Here is a 12,573-nt window from a genome sequence, read left to right as displayed (position 1 = left end):
TTCTTTTCTTGTTCATAATATATAATTAAACTAAACATAAACAGAACCGATGCATAGCACTCAGGGAGTACATAATGTTTGAATAATTCGTGAGGAGGTGGCTGCTGAGCGGTCAAAAAAAAAACAAAAACAAAACATAACTCCTATTCTATGTATTGACTTAATATATTTATAACAATGTATAGGACAATAGGGCTTGGGATCACACGTTGCATTGTGGGGAGTGGCGGACATCTTGGCAGCTCACGACTGTAAACAGCATGAACCCAGACACGAGCAGGAGAAGATTTACGAGTGGAGCTGCAGAAAGGAAGAAGAAATGCTGAAATACCGAAAATGGTCGGATGTATATACATGATAAATATTGTAATATATGTATATAATGTATTTACATAATATCGCTGAGCAGCGTACAGAAATTCAGCAAATGTAACTGTTCACAAATACTGTCTAATATATTTTTATAAGGTTTAGCAACAGCAGTAGTTGTCGAAGAAGCTTGATTTCTAAAAACGAAAACAAACAAACACAAGTGAATAAAGAAAAAAAAACTGGACAAAAAGACAGAACATACATTTAAATAAACAAACTGTCCAAACAGGAGCTGGTCTGGTTCCCATCCTGCACCACAGCGCCGCCTGGTGGTGGAACTGGTGAGAAACAGGGAAGCAGTGAGCTGGCTGATTCAAGGCAGGAGGTCAGGAGTGGAGAGGAGGCGGTGGAGGAGGTCCGGGAGATTTCAATTTTTAGTTATTTATGGAGGACACAAACACTTTAGAAGGTGGTGAGGATTTACAGAAATGTTTGAACTTAATTATAACTTATTCAGTTAGATAAAATTAAACTGTGGTATGGGAATATAAGTTATTTCACTTCTGTGTGTTTGAAAGAAAGAAAAGAAAGAAAAGAAAATTTGGACCAAAAGCTGTTGGCTTGCAGAAAAAGGTTTGTGAAGGAGCGTTACCGCAGGTCCATCCTCCCTGCTGCCATCAGACTCTACAATCAGCTCTGCTCCAATTAAACCAAACACACACCACACACTCAGTGTCAAGACAATCTTCACCTTAATTTATCAAGTGCAACCATCCATCATCCATTCAGCTCTGTGAAACTCCTGTGTTTGTATCTTTTTGTGTTTCTCACATTTTTCAGTGATATTGTACATATGTGTCTTCCTGAAATGTAGATTTAAATTCTGTTTATTTACATCTGTTATTATTATTATTATAATATGCATATGTGTCTGTCTTAAACATATATTTAAATTATATTTAGTTATGTCTGTTAGTTATATCCGTTAGTTAATTATATCTATCTTAAATTTACATTTAAATTATCTTTAATTTTTTTATATATCTTGGGCTTTGGAATTTTTTGACATTTCACATTTCTTTTGTATTTGTATTTCTTTTCTCTGTGCTGCTGGAAAACTGCAATTGTCCACTGTGGTATAAATTAGACTTTCAATTGATTCAAAAACTCTACCTTGTATGACACTGCCCCCCACTGGTGATCTTAATTTTTACAAGTTTTCTTTTCTAAAATGGAGTTTTATTGAGAATGAGACCTTGCCCAAGAACCAAAGAATTGATTAATTAATTGAATAGAATGTTCTCCTTTTAAATCAAATGACGTATTTTTTGTGAGACAAATCAATCAAATGTTCTGAATGTTTTGAGACATGTTATTGCAGTCAGATCTGAATATACAGGAACTCTCACTTTAAACTGTTTCAATCCAAAGTTCAGCAACTTGAAGCAGGACAGCTGACAGTCATTTAAAGTAGGGCCCGACCGCCGATGCCGATTCCGATATTTGACAGAAAAAAACTCCGATATATCGGCCGATACATTTAAAAATTATTTAATGAATAAAATAACTTCTGTTTTGGTCCCTAAACATTTACAACAGCAAAAATATAAATTGCAGGCAGAATATTTTACTGTTTTACAACACTTTGTCCTTTAGTATTTGTTTAACTTTACAACAGAGAGGAATTTTCAAGTACAAAAACATGTCTTTGACAGACTTGCATTTTGAATATATAATGATCACAAATAGTCCAACACTAATATTACTGCATAACAACACACACAGTGAGATGCTGTTACAGCCAGTCACGTTGTAGTAGTTTCTGCCAAAGTAAAACTAACAGTGACATGACATCATGACGGTTGCTGAACACAGACAGTAATGATAATCATTATTCACCCCTCCCCCCCAGTGAATACACCCACCAGGAATCTACAGAGAAAAAGTTTAGATTCCGCATTAAAATCCAGGGAAGGTCCGTGAATCCGCAGACAGACATGATTTCCGCGAAAAATTCTGCGATCACAGAATCGCGGATGCCTGGAGGATCTAATTGAATGACAAACAACATAACATAGACTAACTCCGCCCGCATGAAATGCGCGGGGGTAGAAACAAGCGCTCCCGCTGACACTCTGTTGGTTAATCATTCAGGAAAAAAACATTCATTTAAACTACTGAATGACTACATGTGGACAACTTAACAGCGGCAAGAATGAACCAACATCATCCTCCCAAATGAGGAAGGCTGGCACCGCACGGCATGACACCGCACCGCATGGAAAAGCTCACAGATCACAGCTGACAGGGAACATGCACTCTGCTGGGTGGATGGTACTCACGTTCGTCGTTCACTGGGAAAACGGGGCATCAACAATAAACATGCACGTCCGCTCGGTAAGGCTAAAGTAATGTTTGCAATGTTTCCTGGTTGTAGCTTAACTGCAAGCTCACTTCCGGGGGACGCTCCATAGCGTGCGACCCGGCAGCTCCTCGAGTGTTGTTTCGGTTGTTTGTACAGCGTCTGAGGTGTCACCTTGTCAGTGATCAACAATGTGGTTACTCAGATTGGACTACTTGCTGCTTTTGTGGGGACTGCTTCTCGTGCTCTGTACGTGTTACGAGCCGAGTGAACCTACCCGGATTGGTTTTCTCCCGCGCATCACCTTTAGCCGGGAGTCTTTACTTCAGCTCCGGTTCCCCACGCTTCATGTCAGGCCGCCTCCTGGCATCCCACCAGAGCTCCAATGCACGGCAGCTAAACCCGCGCGCCGCAAACGGGGTAAACGTGGTGGATTAATCCGGCGACTGAAGAGGATGGATCTTCTGGACCGGCGTCGGCTCCCGGCTCTGCCGCCGATCGTGCTAGGGAACGCACAGTCGATCCGCCACAAACTGGATGAGGTAGAGGCGTGGATCACAGTCCGACAGGAGATCAGGAATGCCTGCCTGCTTGTCTTTACTGAATCCTGGCTCAACGACTCCGACCTGGATGAGGATCTGTCACTGAGCGGCTTTGGGATTCCGCTGAGACTGGATCGTAACAAGGAAGTTACTGGCAAGTCACGCGGAGGAGGAGTGTGCTGCTACATTAACCAAAGGTACTGTAACACTGTGGTGGTGCGAGAGAAGATCTGCACACCTGACATAGAACTTTTGTGCATCTCTCTCCGGCCTTTTTTCTTGCCGCGCGAGTTTCAACAGTTATTTTTCACCATTGTGTACGTTCACCCGCGTGCAGACGCTGCAGCCGCTGCACAGCTGATCGGTGACGTCACGCACCGGCTTGACAGTATCTGCCCTGACGCCCCAAAATTTATCCTGGGGGACTTTAATCACTGTCGTCTGGGAGATACTCTGAAGACTTATGAACAATATGTCACCTGTGCCACAACACAGAGGAACACGACCATAGATCTGTGCTATGGCAGTGTGAATGGAGCATACAAGTCAATGCCGCTTCCTCCACTTGGATCATCGTATCATAACTGTGTTTACCTCATGCCGCGGTATGTCCCTGTGTTCAGGCGCTTGCCACGCGAGGAAAAGACTGTGAAATGTTGGTCTGAGGACAGCATTTCTACTCTTCAAGCTTCGTTTGAATGCACAGACTGGGACTGCTTCTTTGATTCTTCTGATGATATTAATGAAATGTGTGACTCTATCTCTTCTTATGTCACGTTTTGTGTGGATTCAGTTATCCCGTCAAAAAAGGTTGTTATTTATCCAAATAACAAGCCATGGGTAACTAAAGAGCTCAAATCAGCTATCAATAAGAAGAAATTGATTTATTGCACTGGTGATCAATGGGAGAAGAAAGAAATCTCCAGAGAAGTGAAAGGTGAACTTAGAAAGGCCAGACTTAAGTACAAAGAGAAAGTTGAGGCCCAGTACACCAGTGGTGATATCAGAGCAGCTTGGCGTGGGATTAAAAACATGGCCTCTGGTAGCCATCAAAAGGAGGACAGGAAGCCTGTCACAATTAATGGTGTGTCTGATTTTGAACTGCCAAGTGCTTTTAATTCTTTTTTCACTCGGTTTGAAAGAGTTGATGTGGAGGAAAATGTGTCAGATTGCAGGAATACTCTCAAGCCTGTAAGTGAGATTGTAATTTCTGAGAGTCATGTCTCTGCCCTCTTTAAGAAGGTCAAAACAGGGAAGGCGAGGGGCCCTGATGCCATCTGTGGTCGTACCCTGCACCACTGTGCCACACAGCTCAGTGGTGTGTTCTCCAGGCTGTTCCAGTCTTGTATGGATCGCTGTAAAATTCCCTCTCTATGGAAGACCTCAACAGTAATTCCTCTTCCAAAATCCAACAAGTCAAGAGAGCTGAATGAATTCAGACCAGTCGCACTCACGTCACTCGTCATGAAATGCTTTGAGCAAATATTAAAAGCCCACATATTGCCCTTTACAGCAGGGAGACTAGATCCACTGCAATTCGCTTATCAATCAAATAAAGGGGTGGAGGACGCAAAGCTTTTCTTACTTAACACTATCTACAAGCACCTTGAAAACGCAGGGGCCCATGTCAGACTCTTATTTGCAGACTTCTCTTCTGCTTTTAATAAAATGCAGCCTCACATTTTGATTCAAAGGTTGGCTTCAGATTTTAACCTTCCGGACCAATTGTTGTCATTGATCTTAGATTTTCTCACTGATCGGGTCCAGCGTGTTCTGGTCAATGGTTGCTTGTCTCCTCCCACCACCTCCAACACGGGGTCTCCTCAAGGCTGTGTCCTGTCTCCTCTTCTGTTTATTCTCTACACCAACAACTGCAGATCCGCTGAGGAGAACAGATTTCTGATTAAATTTTCAGACGACACAGTTCTGGTTTCTCTACTGTCACGAAAGGAGGGAAATCATGGTCCTGCTTTAGGCCATTTTGTTAAGTGGTGCGAGGAAAATTACCTTGACCTAAATGTTTTAAAAACTAAGGATATGGTCATTGATTTTAGACGGACTTCCTCCCACAGTGTCAGTGTCATCCATGGAGAAAACGTGGAAATTGTCAATAGTTATAAATATCTGGGCACGGTGATGGATGACAAATTAAGATTTGACATGAACACTGAGCACATTGTCAAACGTGGGCAGCAGCGTACCTACTTGTTAAGAAGGTTGAACTCTTTTAATGTGAACAAAACTCTTTTAAATAATTTTTACTGCTCGTTTATTGAGAGTTTACTCACATTTTCTTTTATCTGTTGGTTTCAATCCTTGTCTGTGAGGGACAAAAACAAACTGCAGAACATTGTCAAGACCTGCTCTAAAATCACAGGTGTTAAACTGAGGGACTTGCATTCTCTGTGGGAGCAGCAGCTGCTGAGTAAAGCACACAGCATCTTGGCTCAGCCTCTTCATCCTCTGACTCCAGAGTTTATCTTGATGCCTTCTGGACGCCGGTATTTGGCTCCAGCTAGGAAAACTAACCGTTTTTCAAACTCTTTTGTGCCTTCTGCAATCAAATTATTGAATTCCAGCTCCTAAATTGTTATTGTATTGCTTGTTTTAATATTGTTCAACCTGAGTTCCACTTGGGGTTAAACTGAACTGTCTCATGTTGTATTTACATGTGAAACGACTCGAGATGTGCTGCAAACAAATTGCCCTTTGGGATCAATAAAGTTTTCTGAATCTGAATCTGAATCTTAGCTTTCTCAGCTTAGCTGTGAAAACAGCAGTAGGACTAAGGATGTGAATGGAGTCAGAGCCCCCTCTGGTGGACAAACGGTGCAAGGACATTATTCTGCATGACTCCCGACACTTCATTCAACATTTACTGCTTTATGAGAAATTAAGCGTATATCGGCGTTCTGTCGGCAAAAACCCGGCCGATGATGAATATTTTGAAAAGGGCTCATATCTGCCGATAATATCGGCCGGCCAATGAATCGGTCGGGCCCTAATTTAAAGACCCGAAACACAACTGCTTTGTGTTTGTTAAACACATCTATTATGAACCATAATGATCCATTTTGTGATTTCGTTATGATTTTAGAGTTTCATTTCCTGGATAAATGATAAAATGAAGGATTATAAACTGTGACTAAAATCAGTTTCAGGCCAGTGAATTAAAACACAGTTATTTTATCCAAAGTAGTGTTTGCATTTATACTTTTATACAATTACTAGAGGTGTCCCTGACTAAGAATTTCCATAGTCGAATCTGATTCGTCCGATTCTGCCAATAGTCTACTGATAGTCGAATGTATCATCTTGTTTGGCAGAGCGGGGGAGCCGTGGGGCCGCGGAGCATGCCTACACAGGGCGTCGGAGCAGCGCAGCACAGTGCAGAGCGGTGCTCACAAGGTACACGGAGCGTCGGCGCGCCTATGCCTACAGCCAGCCCTGATTGCACTAAGAATAAAATAAATAAATAAATAAATAAAAAAGCAGTGCAGCCAGGTAAAACAACACTTATTTTTTTCCCTACACACTGAAACACAGACTGGAACAAAGTGTCGGTGACTCTAAACATCAAACAAATGAAGTATAGTTCAAATGACCAGAACCAAACCCTCTTCTAACAAACGGGCTAAAGCATGTCATTTATTTATATCTATAATCTCTGCAGATAAGCTCACATTTTTTGGCTAAACAATTTCTCACATTATCTGCTCAAATTAAATGAAATAGGCTTAATTGCACTGTGTCGGTCCGTTTCGCAGCGCAACATCCATGCAAAAACAAACACTAAATTAAATAGAATTAGCCTTTTAGATAAATAAAAATAATAATATAATAATAACCTAAAATATTACAATTAAACTAAATAAAAGCATCAGCATTAAAAATGAGAATTGAGTAACAGAACCGTCTTTTATTAGCCCAATTATCTGGCTACTTACCCGTTTAAGGTGGAAAGCCATGTTGTTGTGAAATGATATGAAAGGACACAATCTGCATTTGACTTTTTTTGGATCATTTTTGACTTGGTCTGAAGTTCTGTTTTTTTCTGACATTTTGAGCCTTTTAAAGTTCAGCCAAATCACCACCGAGATTCTGCTCTGTGAAGGAGCTCTGCAAAATCGGATTGTGCCACTCACCATGGTGGTTCATCCACAAACAGTAAATAGAGTATAATAAAAGTACAAGTTAAGTAAATTTTTCCACAGTGTATTTGATAGGCTAACATGTATATCAAATAGGCTTTATATCATGTTTATTTGGAAAAAAAACAAGCAATTCTCTGTAAAATCAGTCATTCAGCACCCCCATACAGCTGTGATGGAATGGTCCTCGTTTAATAACCACATTTTTTCGATGCTTCGACTGCGTGATTGGTAGTCGAATCATATGGGGCGCCGAATGTAAAATTTCACTGACTGTGTATTAGGTGACACTTTTCTCACATTTAGGTCACTTTTCTCACATTTAGCTAATTTTTCTTTCATTTGAGAGAGATTTGTTAAAAATGTGTGTAGGAGCCATTTATCATTTCGTTAGTTAACCACCAGGGGGAGCAGTAAGGGGAAGTACAAAGGGAGCACACAGGTGATCAGGGGCAGGTGTGGATAGAGGGACAGGTAACAGTCTTTCACCGTGTCCAGGCAGCGTGTGGATGGTGGGTTTTGTGGCTTATGGAAGTGGCACTTGTGTGAGCTCACCCGACCAAATCTTTACCCCTGTAACCTGTGGATTTAACAACACATGGAAATAAATGGGTCGCAGCACCCAAACGCAAAAAGAGCTAAACTGGATTGATTGATGCGCCGTACGGGCACGCGTCCGAGATTCTCCCTCTACACCCTCAAAGGACTCAAAGTGTAGCAGCCCTATAGGGAAAGGGCTCTACATTTTAAGTGAAAGACTCCTGTACAAGGATCGTGGACAAGGAATCAGCTGATTGACTGGCAATCAGCTGCGGACTTCCTGGTCGCGGAACAGCTGGAGGCTGCAGGAGCGTCGCACCGCCGTTCATGGAAGCGCACAGGACCACGATTGGCGAGGTCCACGCGGGTGCATTGGGCGCCGTGGTGCGAGGTGAGCCGAGCTGAAGACCACGATTGGCGGGGTCGAACGGCACCAGCGAGCGGCGGAGCGGCAGCGAGCGACACCAGCAGGCAGCAGCAGAGCCGAGCAGCGCTAATTGGCGCAGCGCTGCGGAGGCACGGCAGCGTCGGAGCTGGGCAGCGGAATTCTGACCGACGGGGTCGAGCGGCACCACCGAGCGGCGGAGCAGAGCCAACCAGCGCGGCGCAGCACGGTGGAGGCACGGCAGTGACGGAGCCGGAGCCGTACAGTGCACCACCCATTGGTGCAGAGGACGTCTGGACGCAGCGGAGCAACAGAGGCGCAGCAGCGGACAGACGAGGGAAAAAAGTTCACATAAGGAAGGTACCTGGTGCACGACCATAAACACTCTTTGGCCTTTAACTAAAAGTGCCACAATGAAAATGAAGCTTGAGTTACAGACATTGTTTTGAAGGAAGTGACTTTATTTTCATGGGCAGAATTTAAGTTGTGCGTTTGGACTTTTGAAACAATTACTGAAGAATTTACATTTTCCTTTTGTCTTTAAATGAACTGATTTACTGTGAAAAAGTGATCTATTGGTTTATGGTTTTTCTGTAATACGTTATTGGCCGTGCATTTGGAAATATGGAAATAAGGGTACAGTTTGAAGGTGTGAGTATGAATGAACCCGCTGCAGCCGTCATGCTCGATGCAGCCATGATGAAAAACCAAACTCTCTCCAAGCCTGCTGTCAAGGTTAGGAGAAGCCATAGTTATGCTTCAACTATGCTCTTGCAGGCTGAGGCTGAAAGAGCCGCTCTGGAAGCTCGAGCTGCTTTCTTACAGCAGAAACATGCTCTGGAGAGGGAAGCAGAGGACCTGAGAAGGAGAAGGGAAAGGCTGGAGATCCAGACTCAAATGACTGCGTTGACTGCACAAATATCAAACCTCGCAGCTAAAGGTAAAGTTGCGAGGAGTCAGGAATCCCGGTACTGTGTTGGCCAGGTGGAACTAGAACCTCCACAGATCACAGAACCACCAGAAGAACCAGCACTTGAACAGTTAAAACAGGACTCCAACACAAGGTGTCTGATAACAAAAGTACTGGACTCTCAAGTCAACAAGAGGAAAGCGCAGGTGGACTCGGAGCTGGCGATGGATGCAGAACTTGAGAAGATCAACATGTTTAGCGATGACCAGGTGGAGAGCACTCCTGAATCCGGGAAGCCGAATGAAGCTGAGGAGCTTCTTTGTGAGGAAACATGTGGCAAGTTAACTACCACTGTTCTTAACACAACAGTGGAAAGAGCTACCACGGACTCAAAGCAGTCCACGGAATCACCAAGCAGCGGCAAACTCCTGCACCCAGAAGCGGATGGTCGAACAGGGGCCGGAAAAGAAAGATCTCCTCAGGAGAAAATGCCTGTGAGCATGGGCAACATCAAGGAGGGGGACCTGCTGTGGCCATGTTTGGATGGTTTTGACATTAGTCATATCAAGGCTGACGAGAAAGGTTCTCAGCATGATGTTGCAGCAGGGACAGAAAATAAGCACGTGAAGTCTGCTGACTTGGGATTTCCAGGTTCACCTCAGGTCGTTCTCTCAGAACAGGAAACGGGCTCAAAGGCTTCACAGCCTGTTGGGAGTGATGGGCCTGAAGATTGGAGAAGTCTACAGAAAACCGAGCCAGAACCAGTTTCTGCAGAACCTCAGGTGTTAAAAATACCAACACATGAACATCCTGGAGACCGCACATGTGGCAGCTGGAGGTCTGGACATGAGCCGAGTCAAAAGCAACTTCACCATGTCCTCCATGCTGAGATACAAAATCCACCATGTCGCCTGGAGGGCTTGTACTGGACATTCCATGTCTTTGATGGAGGAGGTGGCGAAGAGAACGCTGAAGGAGGTGGTGAAGGCAGCAAGGAGCAGAGTGATGGGGCCGAATGCTGCCTCCACACGTTGTTTGAGAGCTCCGAGACTTCAGCTTTGAACTGTGGAAAGACGTTGAAGTCATAATGGAAATGGAAGTTTGAAGTGCTGTAATGGGAGTGGATTATTATGTTCTTCACTACTTCAAACTAAAACTTGGTGTACTGGACAGGCTGGTGCAAACTCTGTCTCCAAGAGGACGCAACATGAGTTGCAATTTATGAAGTATTGTTGGTGGACATGCACAAAGGTTTTTGTGTGTTTTCCTTTCTGGTTTGCTTTGCTTTATTTTACATGATTTGTTTGGCTCCATTATGTGTTTATGTTTTGAATTGTCCCGTCATCCTGACAGAAACAATTCAGGGGCCGGTGTGTAGGAGCCATTTATCATTTCGTTAGTTAACCACCAGGGGGAGCAGTAAGGGGAAGTACAAAGGGAGCACACAGTTGATCAGGGGCAGGTGTGGATAGAGGGACAGGTAACAGTCTTTCACCGTGTCCAGGCAGCGTGTGGATGGTGGGTTTTGTGGCTTATGGAAGTGGCACTTGTGTAAGCTCACCCGACCAAATCTTTACCCCTGTAACCTGTGGATTTAACAACACATGGCAATAAATGGGTCGCAGCACCCAAACGCAAAAAGAGCTAAACTGGATTGATTGATGCGCCGTACGGGCACGCGTCCGAGATTCTCCCTCTACACCCTCAAAGGACTCAAAGTGTAGCAGCCCTATAGGGAAAGGGCTCTACAATGTGTAAAAATAAAAAATAAATCTATATCTAAATGTTAAATCTAAATCTAAATCTAAATGTTAAATCTAAATGTCAAATCTAAATCTAAATGCTAAATCTAAATATCAAATCTAAATCTAAATGCTAAATCTAAATATAAATGTTACATCTAAATATAAATCTAAATGTTAAATCTAAATGTTGAATCGAAATATAAATGCTAAATCTAAATATAAATGTTAAATCTAAATCTAAATGTAAAAGTTAAATCTAAATGCTAAATCTAAATCTAAATGTTAAATCTAAATCTAAATCTAAATGTTAAATCTAAATGTTTAGAAAATATGCAAAGTAGGCAGGTCTTCCACGCCTCTCGCACGAGCCTCTGATCACGAAGCCCCGCCCACAGCAGCAGCGGGGAAGAGGCAGAAACATGGCGGACGAACTCCTATCTGGCGAAGAGAGGGCGGTTATGGCTGGCGTACGGGCTGCTCTTGCGAGTGTTGCTCCACTGGTTCCTTCTAAACCACATACGGTAAGTGATTCACAGCAAAGATTTTTTTATTGCTATATATGATAAACGTAACCCCGTTTCGCCATAATAGTGCAGTGTTTGGCAACATGGCAGCCCGCTCGCCAAATGACATCTGAGGCGCCAGACGATTTTGAAAATCTGAGGCACCTGTTTCGCGTAGGCAGTAACATCGTCCACTAACTTCTATCCAGGTCCTCCTAAACTGCCTCAATTGCCCATTTGAAAACCTCTGCGTGCTGGCAGCAAGCTGATAGCTTAGTTACCAGCGTCTCGTCAGCTGTTAGCTTAGCTGTTAGCCACCTCACGCAGCCTGGATCAAGTTGCCCCTCGTTTAGCGGGTACCAGTAGCAACAGTGAACATGCTGTGCTGTCATTGCTGTTAAAAAAATAATCTCCAAGCAGCTGACTTTAGCTTGATTGCAAGCAAAGGTTTGCCTGGTAAAGATCTTTACAAAATTCACATTCTATATCCTCCATAGATGGCCGCAGGTCCAGGACTTAAGCTACATATGGTAAAATCTCAAATATGTTGATGTGTTGAGATCCACAGTGTCACCTGTGCTGAACTCAGAGAAATCTGACAGCCTGTACAGCACCTTTATTTGAGACTGAACCCATACTATAAATGTCTCTTAACATGATGTGTATATATTTACAGTAAAACCTTTAGTGACTAATCTTCATTTCCATATGATCCACTTCTCCAAGTTGTCTTGGAGTTGATTCTTTTATTGATAAGTGGTCATTTAGTGTAGTTATTACTTGTAGTGATTTGAAGCAGAGTATAGAAAGAGATGTCAACTGAAACAGTGTTTTATAGGTTCGCAAGTGATTAACTACTTGAAATTGGATAATTACTTTGGCCCAGTCTGCCTACTTTGTGTTAGGAACAGGGGCTCTTCCAACTCGCGTGACATTTGAAATATGGCCCTTTGTTTCAGGTTTCCACACCACAGATGCCTCTGGCGGGGCCCTCACATGTATCAAGCTTTGCCACTACCAACACGTCATTGAGATCAGTAAGTAAAGCTGTCATATGTGGCCAAATAACGTGATGTAGGACACACTGGAAATGAGAATAGGTTGATAGGTTGTGTGCCAATCA

This window comes from Salarias fasciatus, chromosome 16 (assembly GCF_902148845.1).
Source record: "Salarias fasciatus chromosome 16, fSalaFa1.1, whole genome shotgun sequence".
Classification (NCBI taxonomy): domain Eukaryota; kingdom Metazoa; phylum Chordata; class Actinopteri; order Blenniiformes; family Blenniidae; genus Salarias; species Salarias fasciatus.
The sequence above is the reverse complement of the archived record's forward strand: the minus strand, read 5'-3'. Positions refer to the sequence as shown.